General features: G+C 48.2%; 1 pseudogene; it reads right to left on the bottom strand.

The window, feature by feature from the left end:
* Positions 1-15,339, bottom strand: part of LOC139274113 (zinc finger protein 721-like) — a 367,939-nt pseudogene that overhangs the window by 107,814 nt on the left and 244,786 nt on the right.

Raw genomic sequence — 15,339 nt, 5'->3', positions numbered from 1 at the left:
TACATGCACCTCTAATTTCCTGATTTATACTGTGCCCTACATTACCACTACGGTTTGGGGGCCTATAAACAACGCCTACCAATGTTTTCTGCCCCTTGCTGTTTTTTAGCTCCACCCAAACTGATTCTTGATTTCCCGAGCTAAGATCCTTTCCCTCTACTGTCTTTATCCCATCCTTTATTATCAGGGCTTCCTCCTCTCCTTTTCTATTTTACCATCTCTTCTAAATGTTATGTATCCTGAAATATTTAGTTCCCAACCGTGGTCACTTTGCAATCACGTCTCCATAATGGCTATTAGATCAAACCTATTAATTTCTATCTGTTCTACTAATTCAGCTATTTTGTTGAGAATTCTTTGTCCATTAAGATATAGTGCCTTTAGCTTTGACTTTCTTCTATTTTTTCTTGATGTCTCCTTAGTCCGTAATGCCTTATTACCTTTGTTACTCTCTCTGTCTCTTCCTGACCCACTCTGCTTATTGTTATCCAAAACTCAGCTTTAGAGCCTTGACATGTCTTGTTGCTTTTTCTCTCGATCTAAACCGTGCTGTACTTTCCTGGATCTCCCCACCCCGCCTTCAATAGTTTAAAGCCCTGTTTACTACCTTAGTTATTCGATTCGCCAGGACACTGGTTCCTGCCCAGCTCAAGTGGAACCCATGGCAAGGGAACAGCTCCCTCTTTGCCCAGTGCTGGTGCCAGTGTCTGTAAAGAAAAACCCCTGCCTCCCACACCACTCTTTGAACCATGCATTTAATGTTCTAATCTGCTCATCCCTGTAACAATTGGTGTGGGGTTCAAGTAACAATCCAGAGATTATTACCTTTGAGGTTCAGCTTTTTCATTTGGACCCCAACTCCTCCATCTCTTTCAGCAGAACCTAGTCCTACCTATGTCGTTGGTTCCTACATGGTCCACGACAACTGCATCCTCCCTTTCCCACTCCAAGGTCTGACTCTGATCTGCCCCAGGGAGGGGGCAATGTGTGATGTCCCTGTGGGATGCTGTGTCTGACCCTGAGCTGCCCCAGGGAGGGGGGCAGTGAGTGATGTCTCTGTGGGGGGCAGTATGTTCAGTACCTGACCCTGAGCTGCCCCAGGAAGGGGGCAGTGTGTGATGTCCCTGTGGGGTGCAGTGTATGACCCGGAGCTGCTCTCGTTCCTCCTGCTCGAGGGGGCAGTCACGCTCCTCTCAGTCGGAGTTAATTTGAGGGACAGCATCATCTACTGGACACAGGAGGTATTTCAAGGCACATCATGTCCAGCGCCATCCCAGAGAAATTCAAAGCCAACTTGCAGATTCCATTAATTTTATCAATTGTTTAACAAAGTTTAGCTCAATTTGTTGCAGCTTTCAGTACTTGAAGAAATCCCTTTAAAGAGTGAAGTATAGATGTCTCCACAAGATCCTGCAAATCCCCTGGGAGGACAGGCGCACCAACATCAGTGTTCCTTGACCAGGCTAACATCCCCAGTACTGACCACACTCGATCAGCTTCGCTGGGCAGGCCACATAGTACTCATGCCAGATACGAGACTCCCTAAGCAAATGCTTTATGCGGAGCTCCTTCATGGTAAACGAGCCAAAGGAGGACAGCAAAAACGTTATAAGGACACCCTCAAAGCCTCTTTGTTAAAGTGCGACATCACCACTGACACCTGGGAGACCCCGGCGGCAGACCGCCCGAGGTGGAGAAAGTACATCCGGGAGGGTGTTGAGCTCTTCGAGTTTCAACGCAAAGAGCATGAAGAGGCCAAGCACAGGCAGTGGCAAACCAGCCCCACCGAACCATTCTCTCGACAAATGTCTGTCCCATCTGTAACAGGGTCTGTGGCTCTCATATTGGACTGTTCAACCATCAAAGAACTCACTTTGGGAATGGAAGCAAGTCCTCCTCGATTCCGAGGGATTGCCTATGATGATGAGATGCAAACACAATTAGTATTATTTTTATCTGACCCATTTCCCGTTGTTTAATTGGTCAAATATCCAGAATATTAAACTCCAGCCCAGTTATAGGGTAATCAATATCAGCAGAAAGAAACCCCAATGGTCAGAATGAACACGATTCAGTCTGGGATAACAGTAGTAGCCAAACCCTGCAGTCACTTGTGAACTCGCTGGTGTCTCAGCAGGTGGAATGATCGAGTGAATCGCTTCCCACACACAGAACAGGTGAACGGTCTCTCCCCAGTGTGAACTCGCTGGTGTATCAGCAGGTGGGATGACTGAGTGAATCCCTTCCCACACTCAGTGCAGGTGAATAGCCTCTCCCCAGTGTGAATGCGCTGGTGTGTCAGCAGGTGGGATAACTGAGTGAATCCCTTCCCACACAGTGAGCAGATGGATGGCCTCTCCACAGTGTGAACTCGCTGATGCGCCAGCAGGTGGGATGACCAAGCGAATCGCTCCCCACAAACGGAGCAGGTGAACGACTTCTCCTCAGTGTGAACTCGCTGGTGTATCAGCAGGATGGATGAGGTAGTGAATCCCTTCCCACATACAGAGCAGATGAACGGTCTCTCTCCAGTGTGAACTTGTTGGTGTGTCAACAGGTGGGATGACACAGTGAATCCTTTCCCACACTCAGAGCAGGTGAACGGTCTCTCCCCAGTGTGAATTCGCTGTTGAGTTAGAAGGTGGGATAACCGACTGAATCCCTTCCCACAATCAGAGCAGGTGAACGGCCTCTCCCCGGTGTGACTGCGTCGATGAATTTCCAGATCAGACGGGGAACTGAATCTCTTCCCACAATCCCCACATTTCCACGGTTTCTCCATGGTGCAGGTGTCCTTGTGTCTCTCCAGGTTGGATGATCAGTTGAAGCCTTGCCACAAACAGAACACATGTACCGTTTCACCCCGCTGTGAATGGTGCAATGTTTTTTCAGGCTGTGTAACTGGTTAATGCTCTTTCCACAGTCAGTGCACTGGAACACTCTCACTCGGGTGTGTGTGTCTTGGTGCTTTTCCAGTCACACTGATGTTTGAAATCTATTCCCACAAACAGAATTGGAAAATATTTCTCCTTCCAAATTGAAAGGCCGATGATATTCAGGTCCGGGGGAATTGAGTGATTCCGTTTGGTTTGATTTTCCCGTCTGCAAATCCTCCCCTTCCAAGACCTTGGAAAAGGAGTTTACAAAAATCATTTCTGCAAGTACAGGGCAGAAATTCAGAACACACAATTCTAGATTCCATGGAACATTTTTTCCTCTCTTGTTACATAGAAACATAGAAAATAGGTGCAGGAGTAGGCCATTCGGCCCTTCGAGCCTGCACCACCATTCAATAAGATCATGGCTGATCATTCACCTCAGTACCCCTTTCCTGCTTTCTCTCCATACCCCTTGATCCCTTTAGCCGTAAGAGCCATATCTAACTCCCTCTTGAATATATCCAATGAACTGGCATCATCACCTCTCTGCGGTAGAGAATTCCACAGGTTAACAACTCTCTGAGTGAAGAAGTTTCTCCTCATCTCAGTCCTAAATGGCTTACCCCTTATTCTTCCTCCAAAGCTGTAAATCATCGTCCTACGCACTCTCTGTCCTCTCTGTGCTGAAATTCAAACACATCGCATGTCTGAAGGCAGCATGTCCTCCGCTCCCAGTTTTCACCACCAACTCTGTCTGGGTTCAGTCCCACACTCACTGGTTCCCCTCCCCTGAAGGTGCTGACTCTGGCTGGGTCCAGTTCTACACACACGGTTTCCCCTCCCTCTCCTCCCCTGAAGGTGCTGACTCTGGCTGGGTCCAGTTCTACACTCACTGGTTCCCCTCCCCTGAAGGTGCTGACTCTGGCTGGGTTCAGTTCTACACACACGGTTCCCCTCCCTCTCCTCCCCTGAAGGTGCTGACTCTGGCTGGGTCCAGTTCTACACTCACTGGTTCCCCTCCCCTGAAGGTGCTGACTCTGGCTGGGTCCAGTTCTACACCCACTGGTTCCCCTCCCCTGAAGGTGCTGACTCTGGCTGGGTTCAGTTCTACACTTACTGGTTCCTCTGCCTCTCCTCCCTGAAGGTGCTGACTCTGGCTGGGTTCACTGGGACCCTGTAGCCCCGCCCATACTTTGCTCTTTTGCAAAGATGGCCATGCATGTGCTCTCGGTGAATCTCGGTGGCAACGCATAAACCTGCAGCTTTCCTATAATGATAACTTTTATTTATATAGCACCTTTAACGTAGTACAATGTCCCAAGGCACTTCACAACAGTGTTACCAGACCAGTTAGCCTAACATTTGTCGCAGGACATTTGGAAAAGCATAATTCAGTCAAGCAGAGTCATCATGGTTTTTCTCCTACTATGGCCCCAGCTTCTGATACATGCTTATGTTTATAGATTCTGTCCCTTCCTGTTCTGTTTTTGTTCCCCCAATGCTACCCTGCTCTATTGCCTTCACCTTGTTCTTTGAGATTTTAAGTTTCTGCTCACCTGAACCCTGCCCACCATTGATTACTAAAGCTCTCCATGCTGCCCCAGTTATTCGGTTCGCCAGGACCCTAACCCCAGCACATTCCAAGTGGAGTCCGTCCCAGGTATAATGTGGGAAAGTGTGAGGTTGTCCGCTTTGGCAGAAAACATAAAAAAGCAAATTATTATTTAAATGGAGAAAAATTGCAAAGTGCTGCAGTACAGAAGGACCTGGGGGTCCTTGTGCATGAAACACAAAAAGTTAGAATGCAGGTACAGCAAGTCATCAGGAAGGCAAATGGAATGTTGGCCTTTATTGCAAGGGGGATGGAGTATAAAAGCAGAGAAGTCCTGCTACAACTTTACAGGGTATGGTGAGGCTATACCTAGAGTACTGCATGCAGTTTTGGTCTCCTTATTTAAGAAAGGATATACTTGCACTGGAGGCTGTTCAGATAAGATTCACTAGGTTGATTCCGGAGATGAAGGGGCTGACTTATGAAGAGAGGTTGAGTAAGTTGGGCCAATACACATTGGAGTTCAGAAGAGTGAGAGGTGGTCTTATTGAAACATATAAAATAATGAGGGGGCTCGACAAGGTGGATGCAATGAGGATCCACAATTTCCACATAGAGGAAACTGGAACTAGGGGACATAGTCTCAGAAATTTACAGATACAATCCACACATATACCAGAGACTGACAAGTATAGTGTGAAATCCAAACTCACACTCCGAAAACTGTTATATACAGAGCAAAATTCACACTCACACACCATAGTCTGAGAGATAGAGTAATACCCAAACACAAATATCAAAAACAGACAGACACAGATAAGACCCACACTCCCATATCAGAAAATGACAAGGACTGTGTAAATCTAACACTCACATACCAGCGAATGAAAGACTGGGCCTGGGGGGCAAGGACAGAGAATGTTTAAAGCTGGGGGCCTTGTCCCTTTGATATGCTCAATTTGGGATCATTCCGTGCAGGGTGTTTTTCGCTTTGTGAGCCCGTCCTCACAAAGCAATCCTGCAGAAACATTGGAGGGACGAGGGAGCAGGAGTGTTTGCTGGGACTGTGCAGGAGTTAAAATCTGACAGAAACTGTCCCAGTTTAATTTAATCAGAGTGAAACACTCGGTCACTGAGAGTAATACCGAACGGCCCTGAGCCGCAAGATTACAGAGAGTACAACAGGCAAGCGAGGGTTAAATGTGGGACCTTGTTTCTCTCACTCTCTGACACTGTCCCGCAGTGTGGGATTAATAATGTGTCTGTCTGTGGTACAATATCAGTGAGAGAGAGGACTGCATCTTCTGTCTCCCCAATGGGATCTTTCAGGATAAAACCGGACCTCAAAGGTCAGCCTGGGACTGATCCTGTGTATGTTTCTGTGTCTCACCGCCCTGCCTCGCACTCCCCTGTCTCTTTCTCTCTCAGCCCACTCTCTCTCTCTCTCTGTCGCTTTCCCCCTTTCTCTTGTACTGTCTGTGAAGGCGGGATACTGTTATTTAGCGTGATGTGGAAACACTGTTGGAAGTACAACACTGATAATTTCTCTCTTTCTCTCTCTGGTGCTATACATGACGGTGTGGCACTGTGACTGAGCGTAATATGGAGACACTGATACACAGTGTAAGAATGATACAGTGCCTGTCTCTCTCTCTTTCTCGCTGATGCTGTACATGAATATGTGATATTATTATAGACCGTAATAAGCAGACACAGTGAGGTAGTTTTTTAAGATTGATTCTGTGTCTCTGTCGCTCTCTCTGATAGCCACCTCTGGGTGGTGAGTATGAGATGTATAGGACACCAGTTACAGTTAAATATCCCTCAGTTTAGGAGGAGAGAGAGACATAGAGATGCTGGAGCGGTAGTGAGCACATAATTTATATTTTCACATTAATGAAACATATTTCCTCTGCTGTGATTGGCTACTGCCCCTGAATCTGGGGAACAGACATTGTGAGGAGCACCGGTCTAAGAGTGTTTAACACTTACTGAGCTGGGAAACTACAACTAACCCCGAGAATCGGCAGCACAGGCCGAGCGGAGAGGAAACCCTGTGCTGGGAGCTTTAAATCTGGGACAGTTTGTGCTGTGAATGTGCAGATGTGAACATTGTGTGATGAGAGTGTGTTAAAGGGGCGGGCCGGTGAGACTAATGTCACTGTGTTTGTGTGTCCGTCTCATCGCCGGATTCCAGAATTCCTCTTATGTAAAATTCAAAGATTTCCCTGTCACAGGATCGCCCTGCTGCCCTGCTCAGGTCTAAAGTGGGAATTAAACGTCAAGTTTGAAGTGATTTCAAATTTCAATCGAAAAACAGAGAAAATGTCCGCGATCGGGTGAGAGAGCGCGACCAGTGCAGCAATAAAACGGGTTTAAATCCAAATTGCTGTCTTCAATTCGGATGAAACTTTCTCGACAACAAACATCCCGGTCTTCGGGACAGAAAGAGGCCTGTCTGGGACTCTGGAGGGCCCGGGTTGAATTGGAATCGGACAGTTAATGAGGAGAGAGAAACACAGAGAGGCTGGAGGGGCGGCGAGCTGACAGCAGGATGTCTCCGCCCCGTCCGCTCGCTGCCTTTAAGTTGCTCTGTGCCGCCGCCTCCCGTTTCATTTCTGACCGAGCTCTGACTGTCAGAGAGATTTTCCACAGAGTCGCCGACATGACTGACACTGCAGCCGTCGAAACGGCCCCTCCTGCCGCCGCCGCTCAAACCAAGGCTCCCAGCAAGAAGAAGAAGGCGGCTCCCCGCTCCAAGCCAGCCGGTCTCAAGTTGGGCGAACAGATCCTCAAGGTTGTGGTCGATGGCAGCGATCGCAAGGGGATGTCCCTGGCCGCGATAAAGAAGGCTCTGGCGGCCAAAGGCGTGGATGTGGAGAAACGCGGGTCCCAGATCAGGGTCAGCATCAAGAGGAATGTGACAAATGGCTTTCTGGTGCAGACCAAGGGCACGGGCGCCTCGGGCTCCTTCAGAGTCGCTAAGAAGGAAAACCAGGGAAATGTGGGAAGGAAGGTGAAGAAACCAGCAGCCAAGAAATCTCCAGCCAAGAAACCAGCAACCAAGAAATCTCCAGCCAAGAAACCAGCAGCCAAGAAATCTCCAGCCAAGAAATCTCCGGCCAAGAAACCAGCAGCCAAGAAATCTCCGGCCAAGAAAACGAGCACCAAGAAGGCGCTAACAGTAAAAAAGACAACGAAAGCGGCGGCTGGGAAGAAGGCGGCAGCGGCTAAGCCCAAGAGCCCCAAGAAGGCCTCGGGCGCAAAGGTGAAGGCGGCCAAAAAGGTGGAAAAACCGAGGGCCAAGGCCAAATCAGCAAAACCCAAGAAAGCAGCGCACAAGAAGTAAATAAAAAGTTCAACTTGTAAACATCTGAACCCAAAGGCTCTTCTCAGAGCCACCACGCCTCTTAGAAAAGAGCTGATCCCCGAATCAAATGATCCCTATCCCGGGGCCGGGCTCAGATTTCAGACAGAAATCATTGAACATGAAGCCAGGATCCCTGGTGACTCGCTGACATTGGCTGCACCCACCCCTCCCCCAGTGTCTGCAATAAAACACACAGAGAATGTCCGGCCCGGGCCTCACTGTAACTGGGGATGTGTTCGGCTCCAGTCTCAATTCCTGGTCATTGTCATTTCACAGATTCAGGGGGAGAGTCTGTGAGACGGTGATACTGGCGGAGATATCCCGCCTCACAACTCAAATCCTAAACACCACATTCTCCAAATCAGCTGGAATAAGGTGTTTGTAAACTGCTGAACCCGTCTGTGAGAGGAAGTGTGGGGAGATGGAACAAGGTCTGAGATTGACAGGGAAGGGACATAGGCGGGAATATTCGTGATTGTTAATTGTAACGGGACCTTATTTAAAAGCTTCAGGTTCCTGGAAGCCTTGAAGATGAATTCCGAGTCAGTAAGGGTTTGTGCGGAGCGCTGTGTTTCGGTTCTATTGTGGGAAAACGGTTTGAAATTGGCGGCTACAGAAAGCTGGAGGCGGAGCTGGAAGACCAGAGGCCGCTCTCTGCTCTGTCTGTCAATCTTAACTCTGTGTCCTCCCCTTTCCGCCCTGCGCTTTCTCAGTCAGATCGGGTCCGGCTCTATAAAAAGGAGCCGGCAGCAATTCGCTTTTCAGTCAGCGGCAGTTTAACTGAAGAGTCGTTATAATGTCTGGTCGAGGTAAAGGCGGCAAAGGACTGGGTAAAGGCGGAGCCAAGCGGCACCGTAAAGTGCTCCGTGATAACATCCAGGGCATCACCAAACCAGCCATCCGCCGCCTGGCTCGCCGTGGCGGTGTCAAGCGGATCTCGGGCCTGATCTACGAGGAGACCCGCGGGGTGCTGAAGGTTTTCCTGGAGAATGTGATCAGGGATGCGGTCACCTACACTGAACACGCCAAACGCAAGACGGTCACTGCCATGGATGTGGTGTACGCTCTGAAACGGCAGGGCCGCACTCTCTATGGATTCGGCGGCTGAATAACTCGGACCTTTTCCCCCAAGCACAACACAAAGGCTCTTCTCAGAGCCACCCATCGCCTCACAGAGAGAGCAGCGACCTGGGGATGGGAATGCGGACAGTTTGGTTGGGAAATGGTTTCGGCTGTTTAATTAATGGAAAGAAAGGTTTGGATTTATATAGCGCCTTTCACGACCACCGAACGTCTCTCAAGACCAATGAAGTACTTTTAGAGTGTAGTCGCTGTAGGAATATGGGAATTAAATATTTTACAACTATTGTAAATATGAGAGATCATAAACTCCGGCTGACAGTCACAATTACCGGGCGGGATACACAGTCCACTTGACCCAGACATTACAGTTTCCCCTCACAGATAATTCCTGTAATGTGAGGTTTCTGAGATTCGGTTCAGCGGGATCGAATGGGGCCTTGTGTTTAGGAAGCAGTGACCGGGGATTTATTCCCGCCCGGCACAGACCGATCAGGGAATGGAACAGAATTCAAACCGGAATGTTGCAGAGAATGGGATTGGTGACTTATAATGGGGCACAATCGCCGTTATAAAGAGCGGATTCTTAAATTGCTGGCGGGAAATTAGAGTTTCTTTAAACTCTGTTGGTTGATATTTTGAAATTGGCGGGCTTTTTGAAATTGACCAACTGTCAGTTTCAGTTCAGCCAATCAGGGGCCAGTAATCCCCACCCTTCATTTTCTTTCTCGGTGCTTGGTTCAAACTTGATTGGCGGTCGGGTTGCAGCCAATCACAGCCCCGGGGCGGACCCTCACACACTTTAAAAGGAGGCCCCAGAGGAGGCTCTGCATTAACAATCCTTGTGTCCCAGATTGTGCTGAGATCCGTTCAGACAATGGCCAGGACCAAGCAGACAGCGCGCAAATCCACCGGAGGGAAAGCTCCTCGCAAATAGCTGGCGACCAAAGCGGCCCGGAAGAGCGCTCCGGCCACGGGCGGAGTGAAGAAGCCTCATCGCTACAGACCCGGCACCGTGGCTCTGAGGGAGATCCGCCGCTACCAGAAATCCACCGAGCTGCTGATCCGCAAACTGCCCTTCCAGCGCCTGGTGCGGGAGACCGCTCAGGACTTCAAGACCGACCTGCGCTTCCAGAGCTCGGCCGTCATGGCCCTGCAGGAGGCCAGTGAGGCTTATCTGGTGGGGCTCTTTGAGGACACCAACCTGTGCGCCATCCACGCCAAGCGAGTCACCATCATGCCCAAAGACATCCAGCTGGCCCGCCGCATCCGCGGGGAGCGCGCCTAGATTTCCCCTGCCCTGACTCGGAGCTTCAGCACCAAGTGCAACAACGGCTCTTTTCAGAGCCACCAAATCAGCAAAGGAAAGAGCTGCGATCTCCTGTAACCAGAGCTTCGTGTTGTTCATTAACCCATTGTAGGAACGGGCAGAGCGTGTGGGACTGATTACTGATCGTCTGTTCATATACCAACTCCGTTCACATGAGTTATTGACTAATATTAACTAATGAGCCCTTTAATATTTTCAGAAACTGAAATCGGCTTTGGCAGAGCACAGATTTCCCCATTCGGTGTTGCCGGAGAATGGTGGCAGGCAGATCTGGGAAGCGCTGCAATTGACCCGGGTCCTGTGTGTGTACATCGCTCGCTGATGCAGTGCGGTCTAAACTGACCGGCTTAGCAGAGAAATACAGCCCGGGAACAGAAGCAGCATTCAAATTATCTCCAACCAGACCAGAATTAAACTAGGCCCTTTGATTACTATATTAATTCATCACCACCGACTCTCTAGTTTTCATAGACAGACTAAAGAATATTTAAGGAACCGGTGGCGGTATTTATACAATTGTTGAGTGACAACTGTAGTTCAGTTATTCGCTGTTAACTGGAAGAGTATGTGTGAGCAGAGAACCGTAATGCAGAGACCAGGAACTGAAAACTCCCCATACGGATAAGGGGTAAGCCATTTGGGACTGAGATGAGGGGAAACTTATTCACTCAGAGTTGTTAACCTGTGGAATTCCCTGCGGCAGAGTTGTTGATGCCAGTTCGTTGGATATATTCAAGAGGGAGTTCGATGTGGCCCTTATGGCTAAAGAGATCAAGGGATGTGGAGAGAAAGTAGGAAAGGGGTACTGATGTGAAAGATCAGCCATGATCTTATTGAATGGTGGTGCAGGCTCGAAGGGCCGAATGGCTTACTCCTGCACCTATTTCCTATGTTTACTGGTCTGAAATAAGCCAATCGATCGGTACATGAATTAAAGGGCTCTGACTCCATTAATACAGTAAGCAGCCCTTCCACAGATACTGTGGGTGGCTCTGAAAAGAGCCTTTGGGTTATTAGATTAAATCTTGTCCGCTTTACTTGATCTTGGACGAAGTGGTGGTTTTCTTGAGCAGTAGCACAACCTGAATATTCGGCTGCACCCCGCCCTGAGCGATGGTCACCTTTCCCAGCAGCTTATTGAGCTCCTCGTCGTTGCGGATGGCCAGCTGCAGGTGTCTGGGGATGATGGGTTTGTTGTCGCGGGCCGGATTGCCGCCCAAATCCAGGATTTCAACGGTCAAATACTCGAGCACAGCAGCCATGGAAACCGGGGCTCTGGCACCCACACGCTCAGCATAGTTCCCCTTTTCGCAGGAGTCTGTGAACAGGGCCCACAGGGAACTGCAGTCCGGCCCGGGAGGAACGTGACTTGGCCTTGGCCCAAGCTTTACCGCCGGTTTTTCCTCATCCAGACATTTCCACAATCCACAAGATCAAAGAATGCGAAACTCCTCCCTCATCTGCTCTTCTTCGACATTCTGGAGGGATGCAGGGAGTGAACTTGTGATTGGTCGCTCTGCGGTGCATTTCATTGGTCTTTTCCGATGACCAATCACCATCTGCTTAGCCTGCCACTGAAAACATAGAAACATAGAAAATAGGTGCAGGAGTAGGCCATTCGGCCCTTCCAGCCTGCACCACCATTCAATGAGTTCATGGCTGAACATGCACCTTCAGTACCCCATTCCTGCTTTCTCGCCATATCCCTTGATCCCCCTAGTAGTAAGGACTTCTTCTAACTCCTTTTTGAATATATTTAGTGAATTGGCCCCAACAACTTTCTGTGGTAGAGAATTCCACAGGTTCACCACTCTCTCGGTGAAGAAGTTTCTCCTCATCTCGGTCCTAAATGGCTTACCCCTTATCCTTAGACTGTGTCCGCTGGTTCTGGACTGCCCCAACATTGGGAACATTCTTCCTGCATCTAACCTGTCGAAACCCGTCAGAATTTTAAACGTTTCTATGAGGTCCCTTCTCATTCTTCTGAACTCCAGTGAATACAAGCCCAGTTGATCCAGTCTTTCTTGATAGGTCAGTCCCGCCATCCCGGGAATCAATCTGGTGAACCTTCGCTGCACTCCCTCAATAGCAAGAATGTCCTTTCTCAGGTTAGGAGACCAAAACTGTACACAATACTCCAGGTGTGGCCTCACCAAGGCCTTGTACAACTGTAGCAACACCTCCCTGCCCCTGTACTCAAATCCCCTCGCGATGAAGGCCAACATGCCATTTGTTTTCTTAACCGCCTGCTGTACCTGCATGTCAACCTTCAATGACTGATGTACCATGACACCCAGGTCTCGTTGCACCTCCCCTTTTCCGAATCTGTCACCATTCAGATAATAGTCTGTCTCTCTGTTTTTAACCACCAAAGTGGATAACCTCACATTTATCCACATTATACTTCATCTGCCATGCATTTACCCACTCACCTAACCTATCCAAGTCGCTCTGCAGCCTCATAACATTCTCCTCGCAGCTCAAACTGCCACCCAACTTAGTGTCATCCGCAAATTTGGAGATACTACATTTAATCCCTTCGTCTAAAGCATTAATGTACAGTGTAAACAACTGGGGCCCCAGCACAGAACCTTGCGGTACCCCACTAGTCACTGCCTGCCATTCTGAAAAGTCCCGTTTACTCCTGCTCTTTGCTTCCTGTCTGACAACCAGTTCTCAATCCATGTCAGCACACTACCCCCAATCCCAAGTGCTTTAACTTTGCACATTAATCTCTTGTGTGGGACCTTGTCGAAAACCTTCTGAAAGTCCAAATATACCACATCAACTGGTTCTCCCTTGTCCACTCTACTGGAAACATCCTCAAAAAATTCCAGAAGATTTGTCAAGCATGATTTCCCTTTCACAAATCCATGCTGAATTGGACCTATCATGTCACCTCTTTCCAAATGCACTGATATGACATCCTTAATAATTGATTACATCATTTTACCCACTACCGATGTCAGGCTGACCGGTCTATAATTCCGTTTTCTCTCTCCCTCCTTTTTTAAAAAGTGGGGTTACATTGGCTACCCTCCACTCCATCGGAACTGATCCAGAGTCAATGGAATGTTAGAAAATGACTGTCAATGCATCCGCTATTTCCAAGGCCACCTCCTTAAGTACTCTGGGATGCAGTCCATCTGGCCCTGGGGATTTATAGGCCTTCAATCCCATCAATTTCCCCAACACAATTTCCAGACGAATAAGGATTTCCCTCAGTTCCTCCTCCTTACTAGACCCTCTGACCCCTTTTATATCCGGTAGGTTGTTTTTGTCCTCCTTAGTGAATACCGAACCAAAGTACTTGTTCAATTGGTCCGCCATTTCTTTGTTCCCCGTTATGACTTCCCCTGATTCTGACTGCAGGGGACCTATGTTTGTCTTTACTAACCTTTTTCTCTTTACATATCGATAGAAACTTTTGCAATCCGTCTTAATATTCCCTGCAAGCTTCTTCTTGTACTCCATTTTCCCTGCCCTAATCAAACCCTTTGTCCTCCTCTGCTGAGTTCTAAATTTCTCCCAGTCCCCGGGTTCGCTGCTATTTCTGACCAATTTGTATGCCACTTCCTTGGCTTTAATACTATCCCTGATTTCCCTTGATAGCCACGGTTGAGCCACCTTCCCTTTTTTATTTTTACGCCAGACAGGGATGTACAATTGTTGTAGTTCATCCATGCGGTCTCTAAATGTCTGCCATTGCCCATCCACAGTTAACCCCTTAAGTATCATTCGCCAATCTATCCGAGCCAATTCACGCCTCATACCTTCAAAGTTACCCTTCTTTAAGTTCTGGACCATGGTCTCTGAATTAACTGTTTCATTCTCCATCCTAATGCAGAATTCCACCATATTATGGTCACTCTTCGCCAAGGGGCCTCGCACAACGAGATTGCTAATTAATCCTCTCTCATTACATAACACCCAGTCTAAGATGGCCTCCCCCCTAGTTAGTTCCTCGACATATTGGTCTAGAAAACCATCCCTTATGCACTCCAGGAAATCCTCCTCCACCGTATTGCTTCCAGTTTGGTTAGCCCAATCTATGTGCATATAAAAGTCACCCATTATAACTGCTGTACCTTTATTGCATGCACCCCTAATTTCCTGTTTGATGCCCTCCCCAACATCACTACTATTGTTTGGAGGTCTGTACACAACTCCCACTAACGTTTTTTACCCTTTGGTGTTCTGCAGCTCCACCCATATAGATTCCACATCATCCAAGCTAATGTCCTTCCTAACTATTTCATTAATCTCCTCCTTAACCAGCAATGCTACCCCAGCTCCTTTTCCTTTTATTCTATCCTTCCTGAATGTTGAATGCCCCTGGATGTTGAGTTCCCAGCCCTGATCATCCTGGAGCCACGTCTCTGTAATCCCAATCACATCATATTTGTTAACATCTATTTGCACAGTTAATTCATCCACCTTATTACGGCTACTCCTTGCATTAAGACACAAAGCCTTCAGGCTTGTTTTTTTTAACACCCTTTGTCCTTTTAGAATTTTGCTGCACAGTGGCCCTTTTTGTTCTTTGTCTTGGGTTTCTCTGCCCCCCACTTTTCCTCATCTCCTTTCTGTCTTTTGCTTTTGTCTCCTTTTTGTTTCCCTCTGTCTCCCTGCATTGGTTCCCATCCCCCTGCCATATTAGTTTAACTCCTCCCCAACAGCACTAGCAAACACTCCCCCTAGGACATTGGTTCCAGTCCTTCCCAGGTGCAGACCGTCCGGTTTGTACTGGTCCCACCTCCCCCAGAACCGGTTCCAATGCCCCAGGAATTTGAATTCCTCCCTGCTGCACCACTGCTCAAGCCACGTATTCATCTGCGCTATCCTGCGATTCCTACTCTGACTATCACGTGGCACTGGTAGCAATCCCGAGATTACTACTTTTGAGGGCAAAAATTATTGTTCGACTTCCAACGAATCTTCAATTTCAAAAACCCCGCCAATAATTTTTACAATGCGGATTATGTTAATAAATTCATCATTAGCCAAAGATTTCCAAACACTTTTTATTCCATATTGCCTTACAAATTCCAAGATGTTAGAATCAGGAGTAAATTAGGGTTCACTATCAAACATTCTGAACGGGACACATTCCAGCTCAATCTTTGTA

This window comes from Pristiophorus japonicus, chromosome 9 (genome assembly GCF_044704955.1).
Source record: "Pristiophorus japonicus isolate sPriJap1 chromosome 9, sPriJap1.hap1, whole genome shotgun sequence".
NCBI classification, from domain to species: Eukaryota; Metazoa; Chordata; class Chondrichthyes; family Pristiophoridae; genus Pristiophorus; species Pristiophorus japonicus.
Note: the sequence above shows the minus strand (reverse complement) of the source record. Positions and strands in the feature narration are given on the sequence as shown.